Raw genomic sequence first — 20,661 nt, 5'->3', positions numbered from 1 at the left:
TGTCATATAGAGAGCCATTCCTCAGAATTACAGAGGTGGGTGTGTCTATATGCATGGTGTCTTCCTTTATGTCAAAGATAGTGTCAACATTCTATGTCAGTCAGGAAGTCCGACTGCCTTCATTCCAGGTTACAGGTATAAAGAAAAAGGACAAAGTTTTGCAGTTACTGGACAGGAAGAGAGTTCTTTTCCATATTCTCAAGGTGACGAGTGAATTTTGTCTTTTAGATCATCTTTTTGGGATCACCAGTCCTGGTGGACCGGGGAAGCTAGCATCTAAGGCTTTGGTTTCCAAATGGATCTGCAATAGCTATTTTGTCTGTCTACATTAGTTGTGGTAAACAGCATCCAATTTCCTAGAAGGCACATTCCACCAGAAGTGTGGCTTCTTTAGGGCAGAATCCTGGGAAGTTCTACCTGAGATTTGTATGGCTACTACATGGTCCACTTTCCGTACTTTTACAAAGTTTTACAAAGTGGACGTGAAAGCACAAATGGACGCCGTTTTGGAGTCCTCAGTACTAGCAGCAAGCTCATCTGCCCTGCCCTAGACTCGGGACAGATTTGGTACATCTCACTAGTCAAGACTCATGTTCCTTTTGCTCTGGAAGGGAAGATTATGTTCTTACTTCAATCTTTCCAGTATAAAGGAGCATGAGTCTTGATGCCTGTACTGTCAGATATCAATTTAGCCTGCTTCCTATCTCACACACGTCTTTGTGTCTCCAAATGCTTACCTTGGAGCACCTAAGAGACTGTAGATTATTTTTTGACTGTTCAGAAAGTACAATAAGTGATGCAATAACTCACTATGACAAAGTTCATGGGAGAGCCTATAACAGGGGTAGGGAACTCTGATCCTCGAGAGCCGTATTCCAATCAGGTTTTCAGGATTTCCCTAATGAATATGCATTGAAAGCAGTGCATGCAAATAGATCTCGTGCATATTCATTGGGGACATCCTGAAAACCCGACGGGAATACTGCTCTCGAGGACCGGAGTTCCCTACCCCTGGCCTATAATATATAAATGTGAGTGCTGGCTGCACTCAGGTAGGTGACTTGTTTGGGTCCACCTTACTTGTATTAAGTTTAAAGGGGTTTAATTGTGTTTGTTGTAGAAAAGACTTGGCTTGAGCAATTCCCTTGCCCTTCTTGTTATTTTTCCTCTTTTAGGGATGATAAACTGCTTTGGTATGAACTGAGGAGACGGAGACTGCACAATGACCCAAGAAAATAGAGCTGAAAAGCTGTAGATAATTCCTTCTGCAAACATTTCAGGTAGATGTGAATAACCCACTGGTCAAGACTCATGTTCCTTTATACTGGAAAGAAGATTATTGAGGTAAAAACCTAATCTTACCTTCTTGTACAATCCCTCTGGAGCCTGAACTATTGGGTAGTGCATCCATTCCAGCCTTGGCTGCAGAACTTAAAAATAACACCAACCCCCTCTGCGAGGTCACCTGTATGGCCACTCCCCTTGAAGTTCAGTTTGATTCTGCAGCCTTGCTGAGAACTTCTAGTTATCCCAGGACAAGCAGGCAGATATTCTTGACTGATGGGTGACGGCACCGACGGAGCCCCGGTACGGACAATTTTAGAGTGATTGCACTCTAAGAACTTTTTAGAAAGTTCTAGCTCGGCCGCACCGCGCACGCGCGAGTGCCTTCCCGCCCGACAGAGGCGCGCGGTCCCTCAGTTTCTTAGTTTCCGCGGAGCTAAGAAGACGCGTTTTCAACGGCTGTTGAAATTTTTTCATAACTTGCCTTCCCGCTCGCGTAAACGTTTGGCTTAATTTGCCTTTTTTCTTTCTTTTATTTTGTTAAAAAAAAAAAAAAAAAAAAGTAACTGTGCTTTTTCTTCTGCTCGTGATTTTATTTCTCAATTCCTAGTCTTTTTTTATTTTCTTTGGTACCGCGGGTTTGCTCTCGTGCTGCGAATCAACTCTATGTGAGTGATCCTTCGGCGGGAAATAGCAGACATTTTAAAGTTTGTCTGCTTCTGTAGAGTGCTCTGTAAGCCTGAAACTGCAGTAAGCCCTCTGGACAGCCTGCAGATTGAATCGGGTCTCCAGGTTCAGGAGCCATCTCTCCCCTGGTTCGTCCGCAAAGGGGTAGAGCGCAGGCTGCTGCAGTTCCTAGGAGGTACACCGGGATCGGAACCGTGCCGTGTGTCTTCCCTGATTTCCCTGAGGGGTCCTGATGGTCGTGATCTGAGGTAACAGGGAAGTTGAGGTGGCCAGAAGATCTGAAATACCCAGTTTTATCAACTCCTGAGGTAATGATCTCCCTATGCCTGTACTGTGTATTGCTGGCTGCCATTGAAATGCATTGCAGCACATGTCTGAGGTGTCTGTGAGTCACAGACTTTGCCGATTTTGGGGGTATCCTCAAATCGGGGTTTTGGGGGGTTTCCCTGCATGCCCTGGTTCCCCCCCCCCCACCTGTAAAATCCTAAAATCGCCATTTTTAGCATTTTCCTGCATTTTTAACGGCCATTTTTCTGTCAAAATCGGCACCCACGGTGACCGTCTTAGATTTTCTTAAAAGTTTTTAAAAGTATATTTTTTAGTCTTAGAGGCTCGGATGCTCATTGCCTAGGTGGAGAAGCGTCTAATGGCCTTGTCCTCTACTCCTGTGGCAGGGGTGGATGATGTGCCAGTAGACTTCCTCAGTTGTCAGATACTGGACCCTGGAAAATAGTCCCTGTCCGGGCTAGCGTTCGAAGTCATGTTTCTTTGGAGCGTTCACCCCGCCTTCGATCTGATAGCGTCCTCGGGGAACCGGAAGGCGGACAGGTTCTTCAGCCGCTGACGGGAGGTCGGCAGAGCAGGACTCGGCGCTCTGGTTCAACCATGGACTGATGGGAAACTATTGTATGGCTTTTCCCCGTGGCCTATGATAGGGCGCGTTCTGAGACGGGTGGCATCTCACGCAGGTCCGGTGTTCCTAGTGGCCCCGAACTGGCCCGGCTGTCCTTGGTACGCAGACCTGGTGCGGTTGAGGGGTCTGTGTCTTCCTTGCCATTGGAGATTGCTCATGCAGGGCCTGATAGCCCTTCCAGTTCCGGACGGCTTGGTCTTGCGACCTGGGGCTGTACGCGTGGCCTTCTAGGGCTAGGGGCTTCTCTTCTGCTGTTATTGCCACGTTTCTTCATGGCAACAGGAATTCGATGGGGTCAGCCTCCTTTCACATCCATGTTCAAACATGTGGACTGTTCAGAGAGCTTGGAGTGAATTTGTGAAATACTATTCTGAATTTCTAGAATATATTTTGTTCTTGATTCACCTAATCTAGACTAATTATTGAGATGAATGGCTTGAAGTAAGATTTCCTTTGCATTTAGGTGGGTTCTGAGTGACTAATATTTGACATAGAAAAGACCAGCAAGGTGGACAGAAGTTAAAATACAGTACAGATATAATAAACCAAATTATTTAATATGAATATTAAACTTAGACAACATTTCAGTGGAATGTTTTGTTATTCGAAGGGTATCATATAGGTTTATTATAGCTTATTGGTTTATTATAGCTTACTGGTTAAAATATATGTTAGAAAATATATACCATATGTTTTGCTCCATAAGACACACTTTTTCCACCCCCAAAAATGAGGTGGAAATAAAGGTGCATCTTAAGGAGCGAATATATATATATATATTTTTTTAAACCCGTACCTTTTTTTCCATCCCGGCTCCCAGCATGCTTTCCGGGCTTCTGCCTCGGTTCCCCTGCTCTTTTCCAGCAGCGGCAGAGCAATGCACGAGGCAGGCACGTGTTTTTTGCGTGCCTGCCTGGTCCTACGCTGCACTCCAAATGGCTGCCGTCAGTTCTCGCGAGTCGTGCGAGAACTTATGGCAGCTATTCGGAGTGCAGCGAAGGACCAAGCAGGCATGCAAAAAGTGTGTGCCTGTGTCGTAAACCGCTTTGCTGCTGCCGGAAAAGAGCTGAGTGAAGTGCCTTCATCCTTGGAAGTTCCTAGCCACCTATATTCAGCATTCTTCCTTCGGAAAACAGGGGCAAGTTGCAGAGATGGGACGCCCGGCAGCAACGTTCCTCCATCCGTGCAGGCACATGCATTGATGGCCAAGTCAGCGTGGGGAGCGACAGTGAGGCTTGGGAGCTCCGGTGGCATGAGTGTGTTGAGAGCGTGAGTCAGGTGCACCGCATAATTACACCCAGTGAAGTGCCTCCATTCTCAGGAGTGCCCAGCCACCTATGTCCAGCGTTTTTGTTTTTTTCATTGGCAGAGTTGCGGCAGCAATCCGGATCAGTAAGTACAGAAAAGTGTGGGGGTTGGGAGGGGGGGATGAGTTGGACATAGGCCTGCAGCTGCACATGGGGCCGCCACATGGCAGCGGCCTTTCCTTATTTTGTAGTGACTGGGTAGACTGGGGGCTGGCTGGCTGCCACTAGATGTAACCACCACTAGACGAACCCTGTACCCTGTCCCTAGACCACCAGAAGGGGGGACAGGGGACAGGGCACACCATTTGGTTCAGAATTTTTTTTTCTTGGTTTTTCCTCCTCTACAGGTGGGTGCATCTTTTGGTCAGGTGCGTCTTATGGAGCGATAAATATGGTACTTAAAACCGTGACAAAATACAGCGCAATGAATGTTAGCAAAGTCAACTTTTGAGAGGCTTGAAATGTTCTGGACAGGACAATTTTCAGGACTATCTAATTCAATAAAATGACCGTGCTGAAAATTTGCCCCTACCCAATAATGTAACAATAATTAGTATGTACTTTTTTAGATATGGGAAAAAGGTTCCTGGGTGTATTTTTAGATTGAGTTAAATAAACATGACGCATTTGATTGCATTTGCTTGTACTTCCCATTTGTGTCGAAAGCCATGTAGACATAAAGTACACAAGCACCTTGGGGGGTAATTATGTAAATCTTTTCCTTGCGTAAAACACTAGTTAATGCATAGTGAAACCTTCATAAATTAGATAATGAGAACATGATGCAAGCAGGTGAGTATTTCTTGCTTGCTCAGGGGCAGGGTATAGTTGATCAGGATTTGTTTGTCTTATAAAAGTATATGTTAACATACTGGCTCTCAAGTGTGATTTCTGCAATGTTTGTGCTAGTATTTTATAGAGACATTGGTTATCTTTTTTTCTTTTTTAAAATAGCACCAAAATAGGTACCTTCTTGTCCATGTTTGTTGCAGTTGTCTCGTCTTGAGTAGTTATGAACTGATATTTCAGCCAAAATAGTGTGGCTTTCTTGAGGGTTTGCTGTGAGGTCTTTATAAAACTGCAGCAATCATGACTCCAGTCATGGAAGCCTAGAGAATACCTTCCTACCCTCTGAAAATCAAGTGCAAATAGGTATAGAAAGAAATGGTGGTTAATGTTCTGAAAGAATTCCTAAAGTGCATGCTTTAAAAACAACCTGTGTAATTTTTGTATACATGGTTTACAATACCTACTTACACAGAACACAGTTTTATGATGACGTTTTTCTGGAATATTGTTTGAAGGGGGTTCTTTAATTTATGTTGAATATGTTAGTTTATTGCATGTGTTCTAGAATACAGTTGGATTTTATCCTCATTACCAGCTTTCTTCCCCCCCCTTTTGCATTTTTGAAGTTGTCTTGTTTCTACAGTACTTTACTGCTGTAACGTTTGGACTGACTACCATGTAAGCACATGATGTGACTTTATTGGAATACATCATTGTTGTACAATGTGTAATAATTTTTATAAATAAAATGTGAACAGATTTATTGAACTTTTTTTTCCTTTGCAAGTCTTTAAATTTACTAAATACGCTAAATCAAATTGTCGATTGGATAGTTTTCCGCCTAATGTATTGAGGAATGCTTCCTTTACCTTTAAATCTTATCTTTTTAAATGAATTAACTATATGCTGAGAGGGACAGTTTCCAAAGGAGATTGGCCAAATCTTAGTTACACCTATTGTAAAAATTCCCAAAGAACCTATTACAGTACTTGCAACACTAATTATAGACCTATTGCCAGTTATTTACAAAGTTATTGGAAGGGCTAGTTAACTTTGAACTAGTAAAATATATGGAAAAATTTGCCATTCTTCACAATGTCCAATCGGGATTTCGCTCTGGCTATAGCACAGAGACAGTACTTGCCTCATTGCTTGACCATCTTTATGGTTTGTTTAGTGTAGGCACCAGTGCACTGATTCTTCAGCTAGATCTTAACAGCGCATTTGATCTTGTTGAGTTGTTTGGATTCGTTAGGAATCTCAGGAAATGTTTAGAAATGATTCCAGGGTATTTTGAAAAATAGATCCTACCAAGTTTACAGTGCTGACAGATATTCATTTTTATGGAATAATCTTTATATTTACACAGATGACATTACCATACTCATCCCTTTGACATCTTTTACTGTAGATATAAAAAATCAGATTTCATTCATCTTGACACAAATAGAACAATGGACTCTCCAGTTTAAACTCAAACTCAATCCTGAAAAGACAAATTTTTTTCTGGCAAGTCCTAATGATAAAATCAAAGAAAGTTTTCTCCATCTTAAGGGGTCAGAATTTTTCTATAGCTACTTCCATCAAAATACTGGGCGTAACGTTAGATCGATATTTTTTTTTTTTTGTTTGAAATACTTTTTATTGAACAGAAAAGCACAGCACAGCCATACAAAAACATTGCAGTACAGTCAGGACCGGATGCTGGTAGAACATCTAACAGAACTAAACAAACAAAGGGGAATTGTGGTCAGCACCACCGGACATCCGACAAGGCTCAGCAAGTCAGAGTCCACCCCATCACGGCCCGCAGAACCGAAGAGCTCATAATACAGAAAGGCCGAGCGGTGCAAATCAACGTTTTCCAATAACAGTGGAATCCCCAAAAAGAACCCTCTAACCACCCCCCCTCTTCCAGTCTCCAGACGCACTCCATTCATTCCCTCAAACACTCCTGCACACCATCAACCAACCAAATAAACATGAAAACAGAAAACAGAAGAACCCTCCCCCCCCAACCCCCCCGTTCAGTGAGAGAGTGAGTGTGAATAAGACACAAATTCGTTCATAAAGAGCCAAGTTCCATCACAGTAGCATCCCATAAAGAGCGGTACAGTTGCTTAGGTACCGATAGCGGCTCCGGATGGACACGGATCTCCCAGCGGGCCACCTCCAGCAAGGAGCGCTTCCATACCAGCACCTCGGGTGCAGTATCATCCATCCAGAGCCGGAGCACACCCCGTTTGGCCACCAACAAAGCGGTGTAGAGGAATCGCCAGTGCTCCAAACTGAGGCCCTGTTCTAACACCGCCCCCTCACTCCCCAGAAGAATGAGCGAATAGGACCACTGTAGAGGCAACTGCACAACCCGGGCCAGAAAATCCAGTACCCCATTCCAATACGTTTCCAGCTGGGGGCATTCTAATATCATGTGGACCAGGGTGCCACGCATGCGCCCACATTTAACACATATGTCAGTATCCCACAAGCCCGCCCTCCTACCCCGCACCCTAGTGAAGTATGTGCGATGTAAGATCTTAAACTGTATCTCCTGTAGGGAAACATTGCGCGCCCCACGAGAGACATTAGCGAAGCATGCCACCAACGTCTCGACCCCGACCTGCTCCCCGAGTTCATCCGTCCACTGAGAAGCGAGACCGAGAAGTCGGGGGTCCGGCCGTTCCTCTCGTGCCAATCTATACCAAGCAGAGAGGGAATTCATTAAGGCTGGGAAAGAGAGAAAGACGCGGTCAACCTTCAAGAGGTCGCCACCAGCGGGGGCATCTCTACGGCAGGACTCATAATAATGGCGTAATTGCAAATACGCAAAAAACGGCATGTCGGGGAGAGACCAGTGACGGCGGAGGTCAACAAGAGAGGGGAACGCCCCCTCCTCAGAGGTCAACGCTGTAATATGTCCCAGGCAAAAGCTGGAACCAAATCTAGCCTCCAGACCACGGGCTGCACCCACCCCCGGAGGGAACTCAGGGCTCCCCCGCACAGAGCGAAAAGCCCAATTGTCCCGCGATCCTCCCCCTATCCGACGCCGCCACCAGAGCAGCGCACGGCGCATCGGGTCCAGCCATATAGAGTTACAACCCAACCTAGGGCGACGCCACCCACGGATATCAAGACAAGCCAGCGCACTGTGTGGGGTCACCCAGGAATCAAACAACCCCGGAGGAGCAAATCGTGAACCCATCGAGTGTAGGTCATGCACCCATCTCAGCAGGGCCGCGACATTGTATAGCCGAAGATCTGGGAGCGCTAACCCCCCCCGAGCTCTGCTCTGCGTGAGTCTCCAAAATCCCACGCGGGCCCTCCGATTCCGCCAGATAAAAGAGCCAACAAAAGACCTGTAGGCTCCCTCCTCCGACGCTCGCAACCACAGGGGAATCATCTGTAAGGGATAAAGAATCTTGGGCAACAAAACCATCTTCACCAAGGCAATACGACCGAAGAGCGACAAAGGAAGATCACCCCATCTGCGGCAAGCATCCCGAAGCTGGGCAAGACGTTCTACAATATTACGACGATATACCGTGGCCCAATCCGCGCTCAGAAAAATTCCCAGGTATTTGAGTTCACCCGTCGCCCAGCGGAAAGGGAAAGAAGGCAAGGTTCTCGATATACAGGGCGCAGTGACCGGGATTGCCTCCGACTTGCTGAAATTAATACACAGGCCGGAAAAAGCCCCGAAGGAATCAATGAAGGAAGTGACGCGGGGGATAGAATCCCGGGCATTACTGACAAAAAGTAGCATGTCGTCAGCAAACATAGTAATCTTGCAGACCTCCGCCCCCACCCGGATGCCCTCCACGCCCGGGGCATCACGTATCTTAGCCGCCAGCGGTTCAAGCGAAAGTATAAACAACAGCGGCGATAAGGGGCAGCCTTGCCGTGTGCCCCTCCTCAGCGGGAAGGAGACCGTACGCTGGCGATTGATGAGAAGCTGGGCGGTAGGAGCCGTATACAGACGAATCACCCAGTCAAGAAAAGAGCCTGTAATGCCAAAACGACGTAGGACCCAGAATAGATAAGGCCAAACTACCTTATCGAAGGCTTTTTCAGCGTCCAAGCTAGCCAACAGATCGTCCCCCGATCGACCCCTGCCCTCCCTCAGCGCCACCAGCGCCTTAATTATGTTAGCCGAAGAGAAGCGACCCGGCACAAAGCCTACCTGATTTGGATGAACAAGCAAGGGGACAACCTGTGCTAGGCGCCTAGCCAGGATAGCCGTGAGGAGTTTCATATCCTGATTTAGTAGGGAAATGGGTCTATACGAGCCCACCAAGGCGGGATCCTTGCCCGGCTTAGGGAGCACCACAACATGGGCATGATTTTGCTCCGGGAGAAGTCTATCCGAGTCCTGCATATCTCCAAACATAGCGCACAATGCTGGGCCCACGTGATGTTGTAGGATCTTATAAAACTCGGGACCCATACCATCCGGTCCCGCAGCCTTAGCAAGCTTCAGACGACCAACAGCCGCGGAGATCTCTTGACAAGTGATAGGGGCATTAAGTAAGGTTCGATGTGCTTCCGAGGCGATCGGGAGATTCAAGTCGCGAAAGAAATTATCACGTTGCTCCGTGTCGTACCCGCCCTCGTTATAAAGATCACTATAGAATCGCACGAATTGGTTCTGAATAGCCGCCTCCGTCCGGTGCGACACATTCGAGGAGTCCCGAATAGTGGAGATGCGGGTGGTGCGCCGGTGCGGACGAACCAGATTGGCCAGAAGCCTCCCCGCCCGATTACCCCACCTGTAAAGTTGAAACTTGTACACGTCAAGATGAGTTAGGGCCCGAGCAGAGAGGATAGCGTCAATTTGTTTGCGTAGCCCAAGATAGGATTGACGAGCTTCCTCTGAGCTGTGCCTCAAGTGGTATAACCGGCATTCCCTCATCTGTTTTGCCAATGACGTGAGTTCCGCATCCCGGAGCCTGCGCTTGCGAATAGAGTAGGCTATTATGCAACCGCGAAGATAGGCCTTTGCCGCTTCCCAGAATACAGTATCTGAGACCCCAGACCCTTCATTCGTCAGCTTGTACTTAGACCATTCCTCGACAAGGTAGGTATGAAATTCCCCGTCAAGATACAGAGATGGATTGAGGCGCCAAATACGGTCACCCTGAGATCCACTCCCCCACTTAAGAGTCATAGTTACAGCAGCGTGGTCACTAAAAGGGACATCAAGTATGCGGGTGCGCGTCACCCTCCCGATAGAACGAGAGGGGAGCAAGAAATAGTCCAGTCGAGAATGGCAGTGGTGAACCCCTGAGAAGAAGGTAAAATCCACCTCTCCAGGGTGATACACCCTCCACACATCCTGGAGATCCAACTCGCCCATTAGGAAGTTCACCCCCCGCCGCTCATTGTCCGCCGTCACTGGTCTCGGGGGCTTGCAGTCAATGGAAGGGTCACTAGTTACATTGAAGTCCCCTCCCACCAGGAGTTCGTAGTTCGGCAATGCTATCAAAGAGGCCCCCAGAGAGGAAAAGAAAGAGGGAGTGTATACATTAGGCGCGTAAACATTGCAAAGCACCACAGGTTTATCATTCAACTTCCCCACCCAAATGACGAAACGGCCCTGAGGGTCTCTAATGACTCTATGTGTTACCGTCGACAATGCTTTATGTAAGAGTATAGCCACCCCCCGTTGTCGAGAGGAGTAGGAGGACGCCACTACTTCTCCCACCCAATCTCGCTGCAGTTTCTGATGTTCGCATGCCGTGAGGTGAGTCTCCTGTAGAAAAGCTACCATGACCTTTTCCTTCTTCAAAAAAGACAGAACTTTCGTGCGTTTTACTGGCGAGTTGATGCCCGCCACATTCAGTGTAAGACACATCAAGTCAGCCATAGCCATGAGAAGAACTGAGCATCAGCACCACGTCCCAAATGTTCCACCCAAAATCCCCTAGGGTCTCCCAGCTAAACCCCCGAGGACAGACAATGAAACCCCACGCTCCCCACTGAACTAGGGATACACCCCCCCCCCACCCCTACCCCTCCTCCCCGCCCTCTACGTGAAGCACTCAACCATACACACCCAAGCACACCCCACACAAACATAGAACAACCTACCACACCAACTAGTCCCCACTCTTCCACCCGCTTACGACCCCCCCTCGTACCCACCCAGCATCCCAACCGTTTCCATTCCCCCACTAAAAACATATACCTAAAGGCCCCCCCAACCCCCTCACACAAAGAGACCCATACAACTGCAAAAATCAACCCCACCCCTAGTGGCAAGACCTCCCCTCGTGAACAAATCCAAAGACAGCACTAAAGTCAAAAACAGAGCAAATAACAGAGAACAGAGAATAGAAAATGGAGGGTATAGATCGGAGCATCAAATACCCAAAGTCCAGAGTCCAGAATCCCTGCATGCATATGCCGAATCATCGGTCCAGGCCAAGGATCAGACCAAGCATAACAGAAACCAATGCCAGAACCGAGAAAGCTGCCAAAGCAGCGCGGTGATAATATCCCTCAATAGCGTCCATCCATCAGGGCCTCCCAGGACCAATCAGAATAGAATAAGAGTCCACGAAAGGCCCCAGTGGTTCCCCCCAGAAGGGAACACAAAGCTCGAGCTCAGTAGTAGCCGACCCCTGTTGCAGGTATCAGCGGCCATAAACACAAAGTCAAAAGAGAGTTATATAACAACTAAGCAAATGAGGTAAGCTGATGTACTGAGTTAAGGGCTCGGAGATGTAGATGCCAGGGATCTGATAAAGGTCTGCAGTGCCTCCGCATCCTCGTAGGTCTTCGGTCCCCCGGCCTCAAAGACCCGGACCCGTGCAGGGTATTGCACCATGAAGCGGAGGCCTCTGTTGCGGAGTTCAGTGCAGTGAGGCGCCAAGGCGCGCCGGCGGGCAGCCACCTCGGCAGAGTAGTCATTAAACAGCAGAATTTTAGCACCGTCCCGTTCCAACGTGCCCTTTTTTCGATAGAACGCCATGACTTGTGCCTTGTCAGCAAAATTCAGATATCTGGCAATGACAGGTCGCGGTCTGCCTTCTCCCTCGCGACGCTGGCCCAGGCGATGCACCCTTTCCACCAAGGCGCGTGATCCTGCTGGGGTGAAGCCCACTGCCTCCGGCAGCCACCTCTCCACCAGATCGCGCAGTTCGGCGTCGCGGATATTTTCCGCCAGGCCCACCAGTCGGATATTATTACGACGTCCGCGGTTTTCTTGGTCTTCCAGGCGCTCGTGTAGGGTAGCGCACGTAGCCTGCAGGTCCCGAACCTGCACCTCCAGCACTCCGGAGCGGTCTTCCTGGGCGGTGATGCGAGACTCCGCTTGCTGAAGGCGCTGGCCATGCCGCTCCAGGCAGTCCCGCACGTCCTCCACGGTTGCCTGTAGCTTGGTGAGTCTCCCATCAATTGCTGCCGATATAGTTCGGGTCAGCTCCTGTACCGCATCGTCTTGAAGCAGCACTTTCGGCGGGGTCGCAGGTCCGGCCGCCATCTTGGATGCGCCGTGCTCACGCTGGACTCGTGCCGGCCGCGGGGTCCTAACTGGCATAACTTGCCTGGTAACCCGCGCACAAAACCGCCGAAGCAGCCGTCAGCCTCCCACTGCTTTCCGCTTGCTATCGCGCTGAAGAAGGTGAGGGGAGCAGAGCTGAAAAGCTTTAAAAAGCGGAGATTGGAGCGTGAGAGGGTCGGAGCACGAGCCAGGAGCCGCCGCTCAGCTCAGCGTCATCACGTGACCCCCCTAGATCGATATTTAACATTGGAAGATCATACAGATCAAATGAGTTTTAAAAAATTTTTTGGTTCTTTGGAAACTCCGCACAATCAAAAAATATTTTGATTTAACTTCCTTTAGGTTACTGCTTCAATACAATTAACTTTGGATTATTGTAACATTATTTATCTAGGGACACCTAAAAAAATCATTAATAGAATGAGATTAACACAAACCGCAGCAGTCCGTTTGTTTTTTGGGCTAAAGAAATATGATCATATTAGCCCATACTATCAACAACTCCATTGGCAACTGTTTGAAGCCAGAGTGTTGTTTAAATTTGGTTGTATCTGCTTTAAAGCATTGTTTGGCTTGGCTCCTATATATCTCATCTCCCATTTTGAAATATTTAAGCCCAATAAGAATACTCGAAAAAATACTTGTTTGCATTTCTGACACCAAAGGCCTGTCGTTATGAGAAATTCTTAGAAAAAACAGCCTATCAAGCAGGAAAAACAAATACTTGATGGAACACGCTGTTGCCACAAACCCAGTCATATTATTCTTTTAGAAAGTTGCTGAAAACTTATTTATTTGATAAATTTGTTTACTCGATAGATATTGTGAAATTCTATGCAATTGATTGACTTGTACTCAAATATTATAGTTGTACCATAAGATGTGTATGTTTGCTGTTTGTACAGTCCTCCTGATATAAACCGCCTAGAACAGATGTGGTGTGGCGGTATACAAGAATAAAGTTATTATTAAATGTAATGGTTCTGTTTGGATACTTGTTCTCTGCTTCCTTAATACAATTGAGAGCTGCATACATCTCATAGTACTGGTCTTACAAAATACTTAAGCTGTGTGGAGTTGGGAGGTTAAGGAAGGTAGAAGTAGTTATGCTTAATTAGAGCAGAACCATATAAATTCAGGGCACTTTTTATTTACAGTTTGGTTTTTTTACAGTTATTTTATTTGATATACCGCCATTATTAACACAAAGTCAAATCAAAGCGGTTAACAATAGATAAAAATCAAAGGGAAATAGGAAAGGTGTGATTATTGGCACTAGAGATGGAGAGTCCTAGTAACTACTGAGCTGAACTGCATTACCTTTTTTCTGAAAGCTCCCCTCTGCCTGCTCGCGTTAAAGTGCCATTTTGAACATCAGGCACTTTTGGAAGGCACCCAGCTGACATCGGGGGCTTCACTCTCCAAGTGAAAAGCAGATGCCGCAGTGAAGGAGCCAGGGAAGGTATGATTGTTGGCACTAGAGATGGAGAGTCCTGGTAACTACTGAGCTGAACTGTATTACCTGCTTCCTGAAAGCTCCCCTCTGCCTGTTCAGGTTAAAATGTTCTTTTGAACATCAGGCACTGTTGGAAGCCACCCAGCTGACCTCAGGGGCTTCACTTCTCGAGTGAAAAGTAGACGATACAGTGGCGTGCGACCCTTTAGGGCATGCTCATTTGGAGCCACAAGGAGCTAAAGGAGATATTTCAAGGGAGATAAGTTGTTTTCTTTATGTAAATATTTCTTTAAAATAATGGGTAAATGAAAAGGGAAAACTAGGATATCCACTCCAGTACAATCTGGCCCTATGGACCATCATTTGACTAATTTAGATCAACAGGGTTTGCAGCTTAGTAAGGTGAAATTCACATCAGGAGTTTCATTGAGCTCTCCGGATAGGACCCCACCTCTACCTCCAGAAAAACGTAGTGGTTCAGGATCAGAAGTCGGTCCTAAAGAGACTTCTTTGGAAGTCCCTGCTTCTCAACCTGACCTGGTTATTTCGTATTCAAAAATGCCACAATTGATAAATGCTCCAGGTTTAGTTGAGAATCAGCAAGAAGTACCACAGGAAGTTACTTTGAAGGATATATGGATGTTAAATATGCGGATGGAGAATATGTTAAAAACTGTAACAAATCAGGTTCAAACATTTTCTGAGGAAGTCGTTGATAAGTTGAGAAATGTTGACTCCAACATTAAAACATTGGATCAGAGAATGATAGTAGTAGAGAAGCAGATCCTGAACCTACATTCCTTTTCGTCATCATCAACGACTTTCATAATATCTATTTAAAATTAGAGATGATGGAAAATGCATCTGACTTTTAAAATTACACACCTGATATCACCAGAGATACTTCTTCGGAAGTATCTCAAGGAAATACTGTATTAGGGTTAGCTAATGTAGACACAATCATATTTTCTAATTTCTACTACATACCTCAGAAAAATAAAAATAACAGTAGAAGAAGGAATGGACCAACTTGTTACAACTGATTTTAATCTTACAGATTTCCTGGAAGATTCTCAGGATGTAATACAAGAGAGGTCCACCCTTCTGGTCTCCTGTATGAATAAATCAGACAAAGTACTAATTTTGAAGCTTTATTTTAAAAATAAAGAAGCTAAATTTTGTGGTGATAGGATTATGATTTTTCCGGACGTGGCCCGGCCGACACAATTGAGGAAAAAGGCCTTTTTGGTCATGAAGCCTAGAGTTATGAATCTCGGGGCCACGTTCTTTCTAAAGTACCCATGTAAATGTCTGCTTCATTTACAGAATAAGCATTGTGTATTTGTGGAGCCAACACAACTTGAAGCATTTCCTTTGTTCCTTAAGTTTTTGACTTAAGGTCATAGATTTATTATTAGTGCCTATTTGTATTGGGGATTTATTCCCAATTTTTTTTTCCTTTTCCTGGAGTTTACTTTTAAAAGTTAATACACTTTCTCTCAATAATGTGGACTAGATGAACTTTCAAAAATATTGAGGTTTGAAGTATCAAAAGTTATTTTTTCCTTTTTCGTACCGTCACCTTTACTTTGTGTAACAACATTGTTTGAAATATTATAAAAATAAATAAAATAAACACAACAGGGATTTGTATACTGTACATTTAACACTACTAGACACAAAATGACAGGAAAGGTTTACAATATCAAGAGGTAAGAACAAATAAGGTAAAAACAGGAGGCTAGGGGAAAAAGAAAAAAAAAATGTGAGAAGAAAGCAAAGGAAGAACTAAACTGAAATAATAGGCTTTCAAAAGTGATTTAAATGATTTAGATTTTTCTGTGTGCAGATAAAGCGGAAGAGAGTTCCAGAGCTTTGGGGCATTACAGAGAAACTAGAATCTCTGTAAATGTATAGAAAAAGCTGCCTAATTGATGGGTAGCGATGTTGCTGGGGTAAATGCACTGAAGCCCATTAGGGAATTGACTGGGCTTCGGTGCATTTACCACAGCTCTATCAAAGGGGCCCTCAGTTTTACATTAGAGATGTCAACATCCTTCCCCTATCTTCAGGCTGTAGAAGCAGGAAGTAGAATTTTTTTCTTTATGTCCTTATGCCTCTTTCCTATTATTCTTGACCTGGTATGATAGAAGAGCATTGACCGTATCACCCTTCGTAGCCCAGTGATAAAGTACTAGTTAATTATTTGGAAACTGATGATCAAAGACTAAACACAAGCTCTGCAGTACACCAGCCTTTATTGTGAACATAAAAAGATATCCCTATTTCTTCAGGGAGAACCACAAGTGACATCTGAAAGGAAGAACTGGAATTTGATGCCATAGCAGAATGTAATAGTGCTGCCGATTCAGGGGAAAAATTTGATTCAATTCAGCCCATTGAATTGATTTTTTTATTTGATTCACTTTTCCTACCCAATCGGGTGGTTTTTTGGGGTTTTTATTTTTTTTTTTGGGGGGTGTTCAAACGTCCTGGCAGGTTTATTTTGTAGGAAATCCACACGAGAAAGGGGAAAAATTACTATATAACTGCCAAACTTCAAAGGTAAGTATGAATACCAACATTCAAGAAGCGGCTGCTAAGGTTTCAATTACATTGCACGTTCATCAGCTGATGCAAAAACAGTGTTCAGAGATTCGATTGAATTTGTCAGACCAAAAGCTGGAAAACCAGACGTTTAAACAAGTTGAAACTTCTTTCTCTAATCATTGCACGTGTTTTTTTCAACGTTTTTAAATTTTATGTTTGCAGATAAAAATTGTCAAAAACACCACTTATCTGAAATGGATGCACTGGTGTCACATAACTTAGAAGTGCTTTTTTGGAGAGCTCTGAGCTTGACGTGTTTCGCCAAAGCTGTATCATAAAGCCCATAGTTTTGCAAGCTGCCTAAAAGGTTCAAAAAGGAAGTGGTCTATAAAACACAAAAAAACCAAAATGAAACTCATAGAGCAAAAATATACAAAATCACCAAACAAAGGTTGGGTACTTACTGGGAGCAAGTATTTATGTATACTAGCAAGCTAGTTCATTTATCTTTACCTAGAGCTGCAATGATAGCCCTTTTGGGGGTACAGGCCTAAATGACGATCAATAAACTTCTTACCCTGGCCGTTGTAGCGGCCCAGCATTGGAAACCTTGCAGCAGATGAGAGACCAGCTGAGTGGAATGTTCATAGATCTCATCTTACCAGAAGTTCTCAAAAATTAAAACTTACATTTCCCTCTCTCAGTGGTAAAAACAGAACCTTTAAGAGATTTAGTTATTCATTTGCTTTTAAATTAACCGAATTCTGGAATGCTTTATCGCTTACATTAAAAAGTTTAGGTTCTTTTGCTTTATTCTGGAAAGTTCTGAAAACTTTTTTGTTTGCTAAACATTTTGGAAATTAACTATTTCAGTCTACTTTTTCATGTCAAATTTATGTATTATGTTTTACATTATTGTAAACCGAGTCGAGCTCCTCTTGGGTGATGACTTGGTCTATAAAACTAAGGGCTCCTTTTACAAAGCCGCGCTAACGGTTTTATCGCACACACCGGATTAGCGCGCACTAGCTGGAAATCTACCGCCTGCTCAAAAGGAGGCAGTAGCAGCTAGCGCGTGCAGCAATTTAGCGTGTGCTATTCTGCGCATTAAAGCCCTAGTGCTGCTTTGTAAAAGGAACCCTAAGTTTTAGTTTAGTTTAATATCGGCTCTCTGCTCTCCTGGCCCATAAGTGACAGTAATATGTGGCTATATGGTGCACTTATTTGGAGCTGGAGAATGGTTTGGCAGGAGTGACACCGCAATAAATGCTGCTCTGTTTGTATTGACTGCTACGAGTGCTGTGTAGACCTTGATTCTCTGTTCTGTTGTTGCTATAGATTTCATCCTGATTGTATGGTATCTAACATTTACTGCTTGGGGGGGTTCAAGGTGGGGTGGAGGGCTGGGGATGACAAGTTAGAAACATGAAACATAGAAACATGATGGCAGATAAAAGCCAAATGGCCCATCTAGTTTGCCCATCCGCATTAACCATTATCTCTTTCTCTGAGAGATCCCACATGCCTATCCCAGGCCCTTTTGAATTCACACAAAGCCTCTTGTCTCTACCACCTCTTCTGGGAGGCTGTTCCATGCATCTACCACCCTTTCTGTAAAAAAGTATTTCCTTAGTTTACTCCAGAGCCTATCACTTCTTAACTTCATCCTATGCCCTCTCATTGCAGTTTCCTTTCAAATGAAAGAGACTCAACTCATGCGCATTTACATTACTTAGGTATTTAAACGTCTCTATCATATCTCCCCTCTCCCGCCTTTCCTCCAAAGTAGACGATTGAGATCTTTAAGTCTATCCTCATACGCCTTATGGTGAAGATCACATACCATTTTAGTAGCTTTCCTCTGGACTGACTCCATCCTTTTTATATCTTTTTGAAGGTGTGGCCTCCATAATTATACACAATATTCTAAATGAGGTCTCACCAAAGTCTTATACAGGGGCATCAATACCTCCTTTTTCCTACTAACCATACCTCTCCCTATGTAACCTAGCATCCTTCTAGCTTTTGCCGTCACCTTTTCAACCTGTTTGGCCATCTTAAGATCATCAGATACAATCACGCCCAAATCCCGCTCTTTTGTCATGCACATAAGCTCTTCACTCCCTAATCATAGAAACATAGAAGATGACGGCAGAAAAGGGCTATAGCCCATCAAGTCTGCCCACCCTACTGACCCATCCTCTTAAGTCTATACCTAGCGACCGATATTCCAGTTCGACCCTCGTAAGGATCCCACATAGGTATCCCATTTATTCTTAAACTCCAGCATGCTGCTGGCCTTGATCACCTGCGCTGGAAGCTCATTCCAACGGTCAACCACTCTTTCTGTGAAGAAATACTTCCTGATGTCGCCATGAAATTTCCCGCCTCTGAGTTTGAGCGGATGCCCTCTAGTGGCAGAAGGTCCCCTGAGAAAGAAGATATCATCTTCCACCTCGATACGTCCTGTGATGTATTTAAATGTCTCAATCATGTCTCCCCTCTCCCTACGTTCTTCTAGAGTGTAGAGCTGTAGTTTGTTTAGTCTCTCCTCATACGAGAGACCCTTGAGCCCCGAGATCCTCCTGGTGGCCATCCGTTGAACCGACTCGATTCTAAGCACATCTTTACGGTAATGTGGCCTCCAAAATTGTACACAGTATTCCAGATGAGGTCTCACCATGGTTCTGTACAATGGCATTATGACTTCAAGCTTCTTGCTGACAAAGCTTCTACTGATACATCCCATCATCTGCCTTGCTTTAGATGATGCCTTCTCCACTTGATTGGCAGTTTTCATGTCTGCACTGATGATTACTCCTAGGTCTCGTTCCGCCGAAGTACTAGTTAAAGTTTCTCCATTCAAGGTGTAATTTCTGCATGGATTACCGCTACCGAGGTGCATAACCTTACATTTCCCAGCGTTAAAGCCCAGCTGCCAGGTCGAGGACCATCTTTCCAATGTAAGCAGGTCCTGTGCCATACTATCCTGTAAATTACATTCTCTTACTATATTGCATAGTTTAGCGTCGTCGGCGAATAATGTTGTTTTACCCTGAAGCCCCTGAGTCAGATCCCCTATGAATATGTTGAAAAGGAGTGGGCCCAGGACTGAACCCTGTGGTACTCCGCTGGTCACCTCTGATGTTTTAGAGAGGGTACCGTTAACCATTACCCTTTGAAGTCTTCCGCTTAGCCAATCATTGACCCAAGTAGTTAGTGTTTCTCCTAACCCCATCGATTTCATTTTGCTCAACAGCCTGCGGTGTGGGACGCTATCAAATGCTTTACTGAAATCCAGGTATACGATGTCCATAGACTCTCCCAAGTCTAGCTTCCTTGTCACCCAGTCAAAGAAGCTGATGAGATTGGATTGGCAGGACCTACCCTTGGTGAATCCATGTTGATTGGGATCCTGTAGATTTCCCTCATACAGGATCGTGTCTAATTTGCGTTTAATTAAAGTTTCCATAAGTTTACACACTATTGATGTGAGACTCACCGGTCTGTAATTCGCAGCCTCTGTCCTACAACCCTTTTTGTGCAGAGGAATGACGTTGGCTGTTTTCCAGTCCAAGGGTACTCTCCCCATGCTTAGGGAGAGATTGAAGAGTGCGGCTAGCGGTGTCGCCAGGACATCGCACAACTCTTTGAGCACTCTTGGGTGCAGATTGTCTGGTCCCATGGCTTTATTTACCTTTAGTCTTGACAGTTCGCTGTAAACTTCACTTGGTGTGAACTCAAAATTCTGAAACGGGTCGTCTGCACTTGACTTAGCCTCTAACTGAGGACCGTGTCCTGGTGCCTCGCAAGTGAAGACCGAGCAGAAGTATTTGTTCAGTAGTTCAGCTTTATCGGAATCTGCTTCCACGTAATTCCCATCCGGTTTGCTAAGGCGTACTATCCCATCTGTGTTCTTTTTCCTATCACTAATATACCTGAAGAAGGATTTGTCCCCCTTCTTAATGTTCTTTGCTAGAGTTTTTTCCACACGAAGTTTGGCCTCCCTAATTGCTGTTTTGACCGTTGTAGATCTGGTCCTATATTCCATGATGGCTTTTCTTGTTTCCGTACGCTTGTAGGAAAGAAATGCTTTTTTCTTCTCCTTAACAAGGTGCGAGATCTCTGCGGTGAACCATTGGGGTTTATTGTTTCTTTGTCGTTTATTTACTGA

Source organism: Geotrypetes seraphini, chromosome 3 (assembly GCF_902459505.1).
Source record: "Geotrypetes seraphini chromosome 3, aGeoSer1.1, whole genome shotgun sequence".
In the NCBI taxonomy this organism is placed as follows: domain Eukaryota; kingdom Metazoa; phylum Chordata; class Amphibia; order Gymnophiona; family Dermophiidae; genus Geotrypetes; species Geotrypetes seraphini.
The sequence above is the reverse complement of the archived record's forward strand: the minus strand, read 5'-3'. Positions refer to the sequence as shown.